General features: G+C 57.3%; 2 protein-coding genes across 5 annotated transcripts in view; one reads left to right on the forward strand and one right to left on the reverse strand.

Annotated features, from left to right (window-relative positions):
- Positions 1 to 1,965, reverse strand: part of BANF2 (BANF family member 2) — a 59,430-nt gene extending 57,465 nt beyond the window's left edge. Inside the window, exon 1 of the mRNA XM_062202265.1 lies at positions 1,786 to 1,965. The gene's annotated coding sequence lies outside the window, so the exon portion shown is untranslated. The remainder of the gene's footprint in view (positions 1 to 1,785) is intronic.
- A 405-nt stretch (positions 1,966 to 2,370) lies between these two features.
- The window catches only part of RRBP1 (ribosome binding protein 1), a 64,413-nt gene continuing 54,130 nt past the window's right edge, over positions 2,371 to 12,653 (forward strand). For 2 of the 4 annotated variants that reach the window (XM_062203831.1, XM_062203830.1), the window contains exon 1: positions 2,371 to 2,577. The gene's annotated coding sequence lies outside the window, so the exon portion shown is untranslated. The remainder of the gene's footprint in view (positions 2,578 to 12,653) is intronic. The other 2 variants (XM_062203829.1, XM_062203832.1) reach the window with 2 other exon arrangements.

Raw genomic sequence — 12,653 nt, forward strand, 5'->3', positions numbered from 1 at the left:
AACATATTATATGGGGGAACATATAACATTGAATCTGTCAGTTAATTTGCCCATGCCCCATGTCAGAGTGCCTGAGTTCGATTCCAGTCCCCAACTCCTGGCTCCAGCTTCCTGCTAATGAGGTCCCGGGAGGCAGCGGCAATGGCTCAGGTAGCTGGGTTCCTGCCACTCTTGTGGGAAAACTGGACTGCATTCAGGCTTGTCTAGCCCTTGCCATTGCAGACATTTGGGGAAGTGGATCAGCAGATGGGAATTCTTAATTTTTAAATAAAAATGCAAAAAAAAAAGGGCATCTGTATTAAACATGTGCAGACTTTTTTCCCTTGTCATTATTCCCTAAACAATTGTAGGATAATGACAGTTTGCAAAGCTTTCACATTGTATGAGGTATTAGGTACACAGAAAGATGTGAGTAGGTTATGTGTAAATACAAGGCCATTTCATAGAAGGGATTTGAGCATATGTGGACTTTGGTATCCACAGGAGGGAGGGGATAAGCCCCAGCCCTCCATGGATACTGAAGCACAAGTGTATTGGTACCAAATCCTCCTGCCAGGATCTGGTCCTTGGTACACTGAAACATGGATGGGCCCTGAGCAGACGGCTCCTTTCTGGATCTATGAGTCACCCTGTGCTGCTTACCCAGCTCGGTGGTGTATCTCAGGTACTCAACAAACACCAGGAACAAAGGAATGAATGTCAGAGCAGGGAGGGGCTGTCCTGGAGGTGTTCACCATGTCCAGAGAAGTTAACTGGCTCGTCCAAGGGGAAGGAGGACTAGCTGGTCGCCAGCGTCAGCCAGAAGCTAAGGTTCTTGACTTTTACGTCAAGCTGGCAGTCACTGCTGAAGAATGACTGGGTGCCGAGCGCTAATCCAGGTTAATTCCTGTTGATCAATCACTAAAGCGCTAAGGAACTGCTGAGATTAAAATTCCTAATGAATGGTTAATTTCAACCCAAGTCCTCTTTATTCCCTCATGAAGGCTTGTATTTCCCGATTTTCCTAACAATCAATACAGTCCCAATGACAAATGGGGGGAGGGGTGACAATGTCCAAGAAATAGATGTTAAGAATGGGATTCAGCAGCCACAGGGGCCGGCTCAGGCAGCCCGCGGCCCTTTTTGGCCTCTTGGAAACCTAAATTCAAAGAACCTGGCTTTGGCTCACGTTTAAAGGGTTCGTTTTAAGAGACATTATATGGTGAAAAACCAAGCCCCATACACCCATACACACCCATACACACACACACACTATTTGAAAGGAAGACATCTTCCATGCACCGGTTCACTCCCCAAATGCTGGCAAAGCCAGGGAGCCCAGAACTCAATCCAGGTCTCCCACGTGGACAGCAGGGACCCAGGGGCTGGGGCCATGGTCACCTGCTGCTCCTCAGTGTGCACAGGAGCTGGACTTCACCCAGGCGGCCATCCAGGGACTCCAAAATGGGCTGCGGGTATCCCAGGTGCCGTCTCAACTTTCAGGCTTAGGCGCATTGGTTAGTAAGAGCAGAAAGGCCTGTGATGAGGAAGCAGTGAGGAAGCGCAGGGTTCCGGGGTATGGGCGAACCCCCTTAGGCCACAGCCCATCACACGGGGCAGGGAGGGCGTCCTGAGGCGGACGGCGGCCCCAGACCCTCTGTGCCTCAGCGAGACCCTCCCCGACACTGCAATGCCGTCCACCTCCATTCCTCCTGCACCCTCTGGCCCTTCTACCCCGCGTCCTCCATTTGCTCAAGGAAAGTCCTTCCGGTGCCAACAGCAATCTCTCCGAAGGTAACGACTTACCCTCTTGGGCAAAACCCATCCTCTTTAGCCGGGGGACCCCAGGGGGCGCGGGCTGCTTCAGGGGCAATCAGCTGGCTCGCCAGAAAAGCATTTTCACTGGCCGCTCGCGGATCTCGCCGCCTCAGCCCCGCGGCGTCCCGGGCTGCCGGGATTCGAACATTCCGCAGCCCGCCCAGTCAGAGCCGGCCCGCACGTCAGCGACCGCATGAGGGCCGCGGGGCCTGGAGTGGGCCGGCCCGGCCGCTGACCTCCTCGATGTGGGCGGAGCGTGCCGGCCCCGCCCCGCCCCCGCGCACAGCCGAGCGCGGCGCAGCGCGGCCCCGCCCCTCACCGGCCCCGCCCCCTCGTGGCTCCCCGCAGCCCCTCCCCTCTTCCATTGGCCGAGGCGGAGACCCTCCCCTTTGTCCAATGGCCGCCGCCGCGGCTCGGCCGCCCGCGTCCTGACTGGCCGGAGACCGGCAGAGTGGCGGGGAGCGGGCCAATGGGGAGCGGCGGCTCGATGAATGGCTGGCCCGGGTGGGGAAGGCAGGAGGCGGCGATCCCGGCGGAGGGGGCCGTTCGCCAGCTCCGAGGCAGAAAGTGCCACGACTCCACACGCGCGCACGCAACCAGCGAGCGGCCGGAGCGGACGGCGGACGGGGCGGACGGCGTCGGGGTCGCGGCGCCTGCAGCTGTTCGAGGGCGGCTTCCCGGCGGAGGCTCAGTCGGCTCCTCTCTCCCGAGTCTGTGGCGGCGGCGGCGGCGGCGGCGGCTCCTGCGCTCTCCTTCTCCCTCCCGCGTCTCCGGCTGCAGGTAAGAAACTTGGCTGGGCCCTGCAGCGGCGGCTGCCGCGGCGGCGCGCGGGCCGGGCCGGGCCGTCGGGGCGCCGGGGCCGGCCGCGCAGCGCCGCGAGTGACACGTCTCCTTGGCGGCCCCTCCCCCGGCGGCGCCGGCCGGCCCGCCCGCCCGCCGTGGCCACGGCCGCCGACCCTCAGGGTCGCTCTCGGCCGGGAGGGCGTGTGGCGGGCCCGAAGCTCGTGCAGGGGCGGCGGCCGAGCGCGCCGGGCCGGGCGGACTCCCCCCTCAGCCCTGGCCGTCGGGGGCCCCGGCCGCGGCGGTGCGACGTGGCGACCCCTCCCTCTCAGGCCGGACCGTCGGGCCGGCCCGCGCGCTCCCAAGTTGGACGAAGAAAGTTGGCGGCGGGGCGGGGCGCGCACAGCTGGCGGAGGAAGGGGTTAAGTTTCGGGAAGCGGCGGGATGACGTTGCCGGGCTGGAGTCCGGGCCGGAGGGGTGTGGGGGGGGGGGGCGCGGGCGGAAGGCGGCGGAGGCCGGCCGAGGGGTAGGGGGTGGGGGGAGCGGAGAGCGGGATTGAATGAGGGGCCCGCGGGCCGAGCTCGCCCACCTGCGGCCCGCAGCCGGGGGGTCGCTCGGGGGGCTCGGGCGGGTCCCCGACGGGGCGGACCGGGGCCGCGGCGCTCGCCTTGCGCGCCCCCGGGGGCTGTCCGGGGCGCGGACGCCCGGGACAACTTCCCGGAGTGCGGGAGGCGGCTCCCTGCTCCCCCTGGCGGCGGGGCCGAGAGCACCGTTCCCCCCTCCAGCGGGGCCGCGCGGAGCCCGGCGCGAGGGCGCCCGGCCGGGGCTGGGGGGTGGGGGGACGGGGGCAACCCAGGCCCCGCCAGATGAATGGGCCGGCGGTGCCAGGCCCGGGCGGATGCGGGCACCTCCGGCCCGGCCGGCCAAGCGCTCTGGCAGCCGGCCTGACGTCCGCGCCGACGCACCGGGCTCTCCAGCCGAGCCCTGGGCAGGAGAGGGCGGCTGCGGCCGCCGCTTGCGGTGGGGGCGCCTGGGGATGCTTTAGGGCTCCCTTCGCGGATTATCTGCGGGACGTTGCCGCTCCGTGTGGTGCTGTGGCTCTCCACTTCCCCGTTTCTGCAAGACACAACTCCTGAAAACTCTTGTGCTGGAGGGAGCAGCTTGGAGAGCCGGTGCACGGTAGAAATAGCAACAAGTGAGGGCCACAGGAGTCCCCGCGCTGGCCAGGTCACACCCTAACCCCTGCGAGCCTTATCTGTAGCCTGGAGATAGGACCACCCGCCCAGAACAGGGTCAGGGGAGCTGCCTGCGGGGAAGTGCCCAGGCCTTGTGCAAACACGAGACAGTTTGGCAATAACTCCGGAGGTCAGAGGTCAGCGGAGACTGGGAGGCACCGAGGAAATGAAACTTTGGAGGCTCTCTGGAGCTTCCCAGGTCACTGTTGGCTCAGCATGTGCTGGAACCTTCCGGGTAGGGGGCGGCTGGCTGGCCTGCAGTGGGGCCTAGTGAGGCCTCCCATCCCGGGTCAGAACTGGGCCAGCACTCCTGGGAAGACACCGTGGGGCCGGGAGCATTCCCCCACCATCCCTGCCTCCCCTCCATAGGCGTTTCCAAGCGTCCCTGTGGCTCTTCTCCCGGGGAACCTGAACCCAGAAGCCCCTGTGGTCCCGCTGGGTGCTGCTGTGACCGGGGCTGGCTGACTCGCCGCTGACCTTTCCTGAGGTCAGCCCCGCTGTCCCTTGCAGAAGCTCCTGGAGGTGCCACTTCCCCTGCTCCTGACGCACGGAAGGGAAGCTGGGGGCTGCCGGGTCAGGTTTCCATGTCCGAGCCACGCAAACCTGACTTCGCAGGCACCTCTGCCAGTTGACCCCTGGAGGCCAGGATGGGGGGGGAGGGGCTCCTGAGGTGTAGGAGCAGAGGGGTCTGTGTGTGTGACAGAACTGTGCATGGCCATTGGCTGTCTACAGAGACTGAGAAGTCGGAGTTGGTACCCTAGCGTGTGAATGTTTTTGTTGATGGGAGAGTTTTAAATAAATCCCGAATCGAGTCACATTTGAGCAATTATGCTCTTTGCCGAAATGAGCCCTCACTCTACAGGCTGCAATAATTACATAGCACCAAGCTCAGGGTAAGTGGTTGCGTGCCAGTGATTTAATTGGAATATTGGTTTATTTTGTAGCAGTGACACCTTTTAAAGGTGTCAGAGCCCTGGACTCTTCCTCTCCCTGGGGAGAGGCAGAGGGTCAGCAGTTCTTCCGAGACACCAGAGTTCTCTGCTAAAATCTTATTTCTGAATACAGTCAGCCAGAGTGTTCAGGCCGAGGCTGGGCCATCCTTCGGCCCATCCTAGGCCTGCGGTGGCTAATAGTGATTGCGAGAGTACACGCCGTCCCTGTGAAGGGTTCCTAGTAGCTATCCAGATATCTCAAGGGAGACATGAAGCTGAGCCCAAACTGATCTTTAAGGTCTACTGTTTAGAATCGGGTTCCCAGTGCCATGGGGCAAGTGTGGTTGCTGCCCGCTGAGTGCCAGGCGACTGTCAGCTCTGCCCCTGTTGCCCTGTGGCTAGCACTAGTGAGGCGGTAAGGACCCTCCTGAAGATCCTGCAGGACGGTGTAGTTGCAGCTTCCTGGACAGCAGTGGCCTCCAGGAGGACAGAGGACGGAAGAGCAGCAGCAGGAAGATGGGCAGTGGATCAAAACGTGGCCCTGCCAGGAGGTGTTTGCGTTGCTGGACACTTAGGGAGTGACACCTGGCTCTCAAGACGCTGCTGTCTGGAATGGTGTTGTCCCCCACACATAAAGCTGTTTAAGTTTAATTTTGAAACAATTACAATTGAAAAATATTAGAAATTCTGTTTCTTAAGTCCATTAGCCCCATTTTCAAGTGCTCAGCTGTCACACCTTGGTCAATGTGAGTTTAGATCTTTTCCATCCACACAGGAAGTTCTTTTGGCCAGCACCTGTCAGTGGGTAGCTGGTGTTTTTGAAACGTTTAGGTCTCACTGTTCCATTTGATCATGGAGAACTTTGTGATGTTCAACCATATGAAACCGCTCATTTTGTAAGTAAAAAACGGCCAGCTGGCGACAGTTCATCCCCTTCAGCCCAGCAGGATGTTCCCTTTGGAAGGCATGGGTGCTGCTCCCGGTATACATGGTAAGCTGCACACCCAGAGAAAAGAGGGGAACAGGGGGAAGGCACAGATGGGCTCCGTCCCGCAGAGATGTTTACCCAAACCAGCAGCGTCAGAGTGGTCCAGTGTACCACACATGGAAAATAAATAGGTGTTAGGTAGAAAGCATATGGCCTGCAAGGAAAGTAAATATTTAATTCTACATGAGCGCGCTGGGTGAGGAAAGCCACTTTAGCATTTCAGAAAATTAACGCGGGACTTCCTAGAAGGGTGTTTTCTTAGGCAGACAGATGCTGAATAAACCTCCCAAAATGGGCATTTTGCCCCTACCCCCCCATTTAAAAATCAGACATCTCCACTGCCTTCCCTTTATTTTTTATTTTTCAAAAAGATGTATTTATTTATTTATTTGGAAGGCACAGTTACAGAGAGGTGTAGAGAGAGAGAGAGGTCTTCCATCCACTGGTTCATTCCCCAGATGGCTGCAATGGCCAGAATTGCGCTGATCCAAAGCCAGGAGCTTCCTCCTGATCTCCCACATGGGTGCAGGGGCCCCAAGGACTTGGGCCATCCTCTACTGCTTTCCCAGGCCATAGCAGAGAGCTGGATCGGAAGTGGAACAGCTGGGACTCAAACTAGCTCCCATGTGGGATGCCGGCCCTGCAGGCAGTGGCTCTACCCGCTATGCCACAGCGCCAGCTCCTGTCTTCCCTTTGAAGAATGTGCATCTCCCCACTCATCCAACCACAGGCAGCAACTTTGATTTAGAAAGAACATTTTGCAGTTTGTAAGTTATTATGGCAGAACCAAAATACCTGCTTAGTCCTCATAGCTCACATATTCGGATAGTACTGGAGTTTTCCGAACTGGCTGGTGCAAATCGTTGCCAGGTCAGGGAGTGCCTACAGGGCTCTGTTAATGCTCCTTATAACTTGGAAAGGATCTCTGGAGGAATTTGGGAATTCTCGGTTGTGCCAGTGGGCTTATTTTCGTGCTCTGCATCAAAAGACCTAAAACTGCAGTTTAAACAAAGAACCTCAAATGATGAGCAGCGAGTTAATCTCTTGTTGGCTGGAGAGGGGACCCACTGAGATTGTGCCAGAAGATAACCAGCTATTTATAGTGATTATGAGTATCAGCTGCTGACTCAAAAGTTGGACGAGAAAACTGTCTTGAACCCAAACTTTTGCCCCTGTGCCCTAACCCCGGGCAGGGTATAAACAGACAAGGTCAGTGTTGGCCATCTGGACTCAGAGGCCAAGCTGGTGTCCTGTGTGGACGGAACTGGGCCTGCCTAGGACATTTTTTGTTGTTGTTTTGCCAAGTCCACATTATTAAGCAGTTGAACCACCTTTTAAAAAAATGGAGAATTTCTTCCATTAAGACTAAGATTTGGGGGCTCTCCTGGGGAAAAGCGAGAATTTCTGGCTGCTCTGCGTCGGGCTTCTCAGGTGGTGACTGTGTACAGGATGCGCTCTGGGGTTGGCAGTCCCTGGGGGAGGTTTGGGGGCATCTGGTGTAACCTGGTGGGTCACCAGCATCTTGCACTGAGTCCCAGGCCAGGGGGTAGGGGTGGGATGGGGCGGGCAGTGAGACAGGCACTGGTGGAAGTCCTCATCCTAGAAGTGAGCGGTGTGGCCTTGGGGTGACGTCTCCTTGGGCTTCAGTATCCATGTGTAAAATGGAAGGAGACCAGATGGCCCCATCTTTGAGCCCACACACCTCAATTCCGGCTTGAAGCCTCGCCCTGTGAGCCCTGACTCTCAGCTCCGCCTTCCACAGAGAGCTAGAGGCTGGCCCTTCCCACCTCTGCTGGTACCTCCTGCTCCAGACTCCCCACTTGCCTGGTCACTGCACCTGCCTCTGAAGTGACCTCCTGGCTTCTGCCCTCGCCCCCTGCCCCCCTGAGCAGACCACATCACTCCTCTGTGAAAGACTGCCCTTGGCCAAAGTCCACGACGGCCTCCACGGCTCGACTTTTCGCCCTGGCTTCATTCCTACCACCCCTCTTGTTCCTCCAGCACACCCCTGCTTCCGCCTGCCCACAGGTGGCTGCGTGGCCACTTCCCAGGTCTGCAGGTCTGTTGCCCACCTTACTTAAGTGATAGCCCCACACGCCCTGCCCCTTAGCTCCTGCTCCCACTTCTCCCCAGCACCTCCTGACACATCCCGTTGTCTGACCGACCTTGTTGTCCCCCCGCTGCCACTGCAGCGGGCTCTCTGCCCAGGCAGGGACATCCCTGTCCTGCTTCCCGAGGCGGCCCCAGGGTTGAGACCGGAGCCTGGTGCGCGGTAGATGCCCCGTTCATGCTGAGCTGGTGGTGAGCTGGTTTCTAGCGCTTACGTGCCATGAGGATATTTAGCCTGAAGTAGCCTGGATTCCTAGAGCATCAAGTATAAACACAAAAACATATTCCAGAGCGAGTGATTTCTGGATTGCCTCCAGTCTGGCTGCAGTTGGGAAATGGGCAGGAAGGCGGTGGAGGGTGCTGTGGCATACCAGGAGAGGCAGGGGCCTCAGCGAGCCTCTGGGAAAGTGGGGGCGTGCTCTCTCCTGGGCACCTAAGCCCCCAGGGCTTCCTGCTGCTTCCCAGGTGCCCCCACTGACTGGGTGGGCCTGCAGAGTGACAAGCATGGCCCTGAGGACACACTGCCCGTGACACAGAGTGGTGCTTTGGGTTTGAACAGTGCGCTGGCTTGCGTGCGATTGTTCCTCAGCGGGTGGAGGGAGAATTCTTCTGGCCTTGGCCAGACTTGGTCAGGTGAAGGTGCGAGTCGTTGCCAGGAGGCCTCTCCTCTGAGGCCTTTTGTGTGGAAGTGGCTGCAGGGGAGGGCGAGGGCTGAGGTGGGGTAGGCTGGCAGCTAAGAGTGGATCCCAGGCCTGGCTTCCTCCCTCTTCCTCCTCCTCTGCCGCTTCTGATTTGAGGCAAAGAAGTGGAGAGTGGACCCAAGGCTCCCGAATTGCGGGCACGTCAGAGCCGTTCTGTGTGCGTGCAGCGGTGAGCCCCTTGTTCCCGCCCAGGTGGTATGGTTTTTCTGGAATTAAAGTGCACCTCTCAAGCACATCAGACAGTTTTGTTTTCAATTCAGACTGAGCCTGAAGAGGACTGAGATACTGCTTTATTTCTGTGGAATGTGTTTTTATTTTCCTGTTGGGTCTAGGTATTTATAGTAATTAGCAAAGTTGTAATTTCCAGAGCTTAATTGTAATCACAGTGAGTGAAAGAAGAACTCAAAGAATAAATGAGTTATTGACACTCCTAGTGAAAACTCTTAGGAGTGACGTGTCAAGAGACAGCCAGCCGGTCTGCTTCAGCCACGGCCCTGGAGCCCAGCCAGGGGCTTAACGTTTCAGCTGGGAGATCCTGCACCTTTTCCTGTCCAGCTTGTGAGACTGAGGAGGACAGTGCAGAGGGCCTGGCCGCAGGTCAGCTCAGGGTCTGGGGGCTCCAACCTGTCACTGCCCTCATCACACCAGGAGGTGATACCTGCCTTGGCTCTGGTCCCAGTGCTGCCTTTCGGAGGAACGGTGTTATGTGTACGTGAGAGTTGGGAAGGGCAGTAGGAACTGTGTCCTGGGACAGATTCTTCAGGCCCTGAAGGTGCCGCTCCTTCAAGATCCGCAGGGCACATTTTCCTGGCAAGGATGACGCACCTGTTGCACTCTTTACCGAAGTAAAATGTGGATGTACAGGCGAGTGCACTGTTGCTGCATCTGCTGCTCCGCACCCAGACTGAGCGCCCTTGTGTAGCCAGCGGATGCAGAAATAGGTGCTCTCGCCCCTCCCTCCGCTCTGGTTGCTGCCGTCCTGGACTTGAACTGGCTGCGAGTGGAATCCTGGGCCATGTGCTGTTTGTGGTGGGGATGGTCGTGCGTGCGGTCCTTCTCATGACCATGCCAGTGTGTGGCTATGTCACAGTTCCTCCATTGAGCGCTACGTGGGTACTTGGAGAGCTCCCAGCCAGGGGCCGTTATGGGCCACCCTGGCATAGACGGTCTTGCCCTGACTTTCAGGGAACATTTGTACACATGTCCGTCCAGTCTTTGTGTCTACAGTGGAATTGTGGGCCGTGGGAGGCAGGTGCTCAGCTTTAGATCACGGTGCTGACTTTTTTCCCAACATGCTTCTACTGATTCCTACTCCCACCCACAGTATATGGGAGTTTGGCGTGTATTATAAAATGGCTGACTTTAAAAAGGAGCCACAAAGAAGCTTGAGTTACAACTGATGATAAGTAAGAACCTTTCGGCTGGCACTGCAGCTCACTTGGCTAATCCTCCGCCTGCGGCACTGGCACCCCGGGTTCTAGTCCCGGGTGGGGTGCCAGATTCTGTCCCAGTTGCTCCTCTTCCAGTCCTCTGCTGTGGCCCAGGAAGGCAGTGGAGGATGGCTCAAGTGCTTGGGCCCTGCACCCGCCTGGGAGACCAGGAGGAAACACCTGGCTCCTGGCTTCAGATCGGTGCAGCTCGCCGGCCGAAGCAGCCATTTGGGGGGTGAACCAATGGAAAAAGGAAGACCTTTCTCTCTGTCTGTCTGTCTCTCTCTCTCACTAATCTGCCTGTCAAAAAAAAAAAAAAAAAGTAAGAACCTCAGGCATGCAGAGGTTCTCTACTGTCTGAGGTGGGACTGTTGGGCTGCAGAATTTGTTAATCGAAGCCCTTTGGAAAGGGCTTGTTTGAAGATCAAGATCTATTTGAAAGGCAGAGCAATAGAGAAGAGAAAGCACATACAAGAGATCTCCCATCCACTGGTTCACTCCCCAAATGGCTGCAACAGCCTGGGCTGGGCCAGGCCAAGCCAGGAGCCCAGGACTCCATCCATGTTCCCCACATGGATGGCATGGGACCAAGTACTCGGGCCGTCTTCTGCTGCCTTCCTGGGCACATTAGCAGGGAGCTGGATCAGAGTGTTAGCAGAGCAGCTAACGCTCAAACTGGTGCTCCTGTATGGGATGCTCACATCGGCAGCAGCAGCTGAACCACTGTGCCAGGACGCCGGCCCTGTGATAAGCTAGTTCTTAACCATAAATCTGAGTGGAAGGGTGTTAAAAGAAGGGTGTGCCACAGAGCTCTAATCTTGAGGTTGAGTTTTTCATCAGACACCGCCAGCCCCTAAGTTGATTTCTTCTTCTTCTTCTTCTTTTTTTTTTTTTTTTTTTTTTGACAGGCAGAGTTAGAGAGAGAGAGAGAAAGGTCTTCCTTTTTCCGTTGGTTCACCCCCCAAATGGCCACTATGGCCGGCGCGTTGCGCCAATCCAAAGCCAAGAGCCAGGTGGGCCCAAGAACCTGGGCCATCCTCCACTGCCTTCCTGGGCCACAGCAGAGAGCTGGACTGGAAGAGGAGCAACCAGGACAGAACTGGCGCCCCAACTGGGACTAGAACCCAGGGTGCTGGCACCGCAGGTGGAGGATTAGCCTATTGAGCTGTGGCGCGGGCCCCCTAAGTTGATTTCTTAAAAATAAGGAACCATCAGTGGGGGTCCCAGACTTCATTCTGCCTTGGCTGTCACATTTCTAACTGGAGCGTTGCCCACTCCCCTCCAGGGCTTGGTGGTGGCGAGGTTCTCCTGCCAGACTGCCTGTCACCTACCTCCCTATTTTCCCACCTGCCAACCTCCCCATCCTGGGACTGTGGCCTTTCCTGTGCATGTCAGATCTGTACAGCACAGCTGACCCTCCAGTCAACCAGCCACGGGGGCTCCCCCCCCCCCCCTTTTTTTTTTTTGACAGGCAGAGTGGATAGAGAGAGAGACAGAGAGAAAGGTCTTCCTTTTTGCCGTTGGTTCACCCTCCGATGGCTGCCGCGGCCGGCGTATCTTGCTGATCTGAAGCCAGGAGCCAGGTGCTTCTCCTGGTCTCCCATGCGGGTGCAGGGCCCAAGCACTTGGGCCATCCTCCACTGCCTTCCCGGGCCATAGCAGAGAGCTGGCCTGGAAGAGGGGCAACCGGGATAGAATCCGGCGCCCCAACCGGGACTAGAACCCGGTGTGCTGGCATCGCAAGGCAGAGGATTAGCCTGTTAAGCCACGGTGCCTGCCAGGGGGCTCCCTTTTCTTTAGGACTTGGTCCAAGGTGGGGCCGGCGCTTCGGCATAAAAGGTTAAGCCCCCACCTATGGCTCTGGCATCCCATATGGGTGCTGGTTTGAGTCTCAGCTGCTCCATTTCCAATCCAGCTCCCTGCTAATGCACCTGGGAAAGCAGTGGAAGATGGATCAAGTGCTTGGACCCCTGCACCCACGTGGGAGACCTGGAAGACACTCCTGGCTCCTGTTTTCAGATTGGCCCAGCCCTGGCCGTTGTGGCCAGGGGGGAGTGAACCAGCAGATGGAAGATGCCTTTCTCTCTCTCTCTCCTTCTCTCTCTGTATCTCTGGATTTCAAATATAAATTTTTTTTTTTTTTTAAAGGCAAAAAAAAAAAAAAAAAAAAAAAAGACTTGGTGATTGGGCTTTGGTTTGGCTGCGAGTGGCAGCAGTGCCTCGGACCAGTTAGTTTAAAGATAGAAGGGCACTGGTGATAGGTGGCGTCTGCTGACTTGGAGGTGAGCTGGGACAAGTTCTAGGTAACAGAGGAAAAACACCTTCTGATAAACATCGAATGGCCCAAGAGACAGAGACAGATGGTGAAAAGAATGCCCAAAAGGATAAACAGGACCTGAGGGCCTTGGCTAGGCTTTGATAGCATCTCCTGACACAGGGCACACTGATCAGAGAGGCAGCAGGATGGGAGATACCCCCTCCATACACACACACACCCATGAGCTGGGAGCCACAAGGAGGAGGTGGTTGGACGTAAGCACTTTTCATACCCTAGAGGTGGGATGGGTGGGAGGATGCGCCCTGGGCAGAGTGCTCCTGGCCCATCCTGCAACAGGCAGACCTTCATCCCAGGCTCAGCAAGTCCCCAGGTATAATTATGAGAGGAAGGCAAACTGTCCCT

Source organism: Lepus europaeus, chromosome 10 (assembly GCF_033115175.1).
Source record: "Lepus europaeus isolate LE1 chromosome 10, mLepTim1.pri, whole genome shotgun sequence".
NCBI classification, from domain to species: Eukaryota; Metazoa; Chordata; class Mammalia; order Lagomorpha; family Leporidae; genus Lepus; species Lepus europaeus.